This window comes from Pyxicephalus adspersus, chromosome Z (assembly GCF_032062135.1).
Source record: "Pyxicephalus adspersus chromosome Z, UCB_Pads_2.0, whole genome shotgun sequence".
NCBI classification, from domain to species: Eukaryota; Metazoa; Chordata; class Amphibia; order Anura; family Pyxicephalidae; genus Pyxicephalus; species Pyxicephalus adspersus.
The window spans coordinates 31,631,086-31,634,276 of record NC_092871.1 but is presented as its reverse complement, the minus strand read 5'-3'; positions in this window follow the sequence as shown (position 1 = coordinate 31,634,276).

The following is a 3,191-nucleotide window of genomic DNA, read 5'->3' as shown; positions in this document are numbered from 1 at the left end:
ATACATTAATGTGTGCTTAATGGTCCACATATACAGAAATACAACATGTCAGGTATATAGGACATAATATAGTCTACGTCATACAGTGTGCTCATAGAAAATATATCAACACAACTTAATCAAATTCAAATCTATTTAACTGGGGTTTCCAGGACAGTGGCAATATAGTAATAATAACATAGAGGTTTAGCAGAGAGTAAGATACCAATGCTGTTTATGTTCATATTCTATATTCTATTTTATATGAGTAAATTAGATGTACGTAATCAAAGAAATATTTCATAAAGTTTGTATAGCTGTATAATAAAGGATACATATGTATTTTACTTACGTACCCGTAGTTAGGAGCAAATCTCACAAAGGGATGCTGTATGTGAGGGACCCTTGGTGGTGATATTGCTGCATGGAAATTATAGGATGAGGTTACATACACTACTATAATAAAGGTTAATGATTGATGTAATAAAAGTAAAGGTTGGTATATATATACATACCAAAAGTTGAGTATATCGGTTTGATCCTTTTTAAGAAGTGTTAGTGTGCCTATTTTTTAGGGGTACTTTGCGGTAGTTTGGGTAAGTGAAGTGTGACCTTATCCTCCTAGAAGCAGAGGGGGATAAGGGTAATAAGTATATTGGTTAAGCAAATATATGTTAAGTAAATACTACGGAAAATAATAACTTATCTGTTTAAATTACTTTTTAGAGATGGCTCACCTTAAAAATTATCATACATAGATTCATATAGGGAGAGAAAGGAAATCACATTCTACTCAATTTCTATTTTCCTAGTTTATTTTACCTTGTTTATGAAACTACTACATGTTTTTCAAACATTTGTTTATTTCTGATATGTTCTCAGACACACTTTCTGGGTGATATCATGGTTAGCACCCTTGCCTTTGCAGCACTAGGGACCCATGTTCCAATCTTTTCCAGGTTAATATCTGCATAGAATTTGTATGTTCTTCCTGTGTTTGTGTGGGTTTCCTTCCAAAAACATACCGTGAGGGTAATTCACTTACACCTAATTGACATTAGACTGTGTTATTGACATATGACTATAGCATAGGCATTAGATTGTGTGTTCATCCAAGGAACAGTTCGGGACATGACTATGAACTTTGTAAAGAACTACGTAATATGTAGGTGCTCTAAAAATATATGTATCTAAAGAGGTATATACTTATACCTACATGATACCCTTTAGTCAGTATACCATATATGATTCAAGGAAACTGCCATTTCATTTGCATACAGAATATAGAAATTTTACACAAAATAACACTTTGTTTGTACTTACCTTAAAAAGAACTTCTGGTAACTACAGTTCAATACTTTGGTCAAATTGATGTAAAAATCAATACAAAATAAAAAATTCAACTGCTATTAACCTTAAGGCCATATATTTAAATTAGTTTAAATTATTAAGCAATTTCAAGTTATACCCTAAACACACACTCATGGCATATGATATTTTTTTATTGTATGTAAAATGACTCTAATAACACTTTAAAAAGTTTTCCATAAAATATTAACTTATTGAACCAAAATTGGAAAAAAGAAAACCAATCTTAATATTAAGAAGCTAGTTTTCAAATAAAGTGTCCATCATTCATATATTATCTTGTTATGCAAGGAAACAGTAATAACCTGATGTTCTTTACATATGATGTTTTTAATTAAATATACCGTTCGTTAGCTGAACTGATGGAGATGTAAGGCAGACACCAAAATGTGGAGAGGACAAGTAAAGGACAAAGAACACTTGCAGGCTCAAAAGGCTGAATCCTTATGGCACACTGCAAATGGGAATCGTACTGTGTGATGGATACCATCCCCATTGCCGACAGGATACAAAGACAACTTCATCTCATCTTCATCAGCATGGTGTATGGACCATACAGTTTAAGCAAAAAATTAAAAAAAGGGGCCAGGGACCCAAGTCAAAAGTTGTTTGGCAATAAAGGCATTGCATGTGTTTTCTGCCTATAACCTCAACTATCTAGTGACTTGGGATTGGTTCTACTTTAAAACATAACTTAGGACATCTTTACCACATTGAGCCTGATTTACTAAGGTTCTTCAAGACTGGAGAAGAGAGACTATAATTGGATAACCTGGGTGATCTAGCAAAAAAGGGATGGATTTCCTAAAATTGCCCTTGGTTGGCAAATGTCTTCAATCCAGGACCCAACACAGTAATAATAGTTAATATAGTGGTCACAGTTAATTAGACTTCCGATGGCTGAACTGAGATGCCAGTTGTCCAATGACAGCTTAATCTCGGTTGTTGGGTTTGAACAATATCCTGCCTGCTCGGCAGATCAAAGGCAATAAATTCAAAGGCATTTGAAATATAATGTGCCTTTTAATATGTAGAAATTTCAAATTTTCAGCATGTAATAAAGGAATATATATATAAAGGAAAATATACCATGGTAAAACTTGTTCTTTTATATAAACTAAATTGTAGTTCTGGTTCAGCATCCCTTTAAATCTAAGAAATATGATCATAATAGACTCCAAAAGTTAAATGAAAAAAATAAAAATAAAACACACAGACACCCTTGTCCTGAAACCTGCATTAAATCATTTCTGTGCCTGGTACTAGATGGTAAGCAAAGCCATGATTTTGTCTAGAGAAGTGCACACAATCTGTCTCAAGGACAAAACTCTGGATTATAAACAAAAGGGACAGATGTAAGGTCACGCTCATCGCTGGAAGACTTTAACACAACAGAGGACAATGTTGAAGGAATATGGAAGCAGCAAAGAGAACAAGCTGTAATAACTGCTTACATTTACATGTCTGGGCTTACATGGATCGAGCACTTTATTTTCATTTAATTTATTTACTCTAAAGCAACATTTGGAAGATGTAAACCAATAATTGAAGCAATATATTACAGTGCAGTTTATTCAGACTGAGGTTGTTTTTATTTTAGGGGAAAACAAGCTAAGAGATCATAACATTTTCTTATATCAAGAATGACATTTACCAGAAGAATTTGCTATATATGATACAATGAGTCAGTAAAATGTCTTTGAGGCAGAGTACTTGAAGATTTGATATTGTGCATCAATATATTTTCTGTTTGCATGCAATACATTTGTACTGCGTATTTAAAATAATTGTCTGTATTGCTTTGCAATTCAAATTTTACAAGGTCTGAAATTTATCTGATTTAC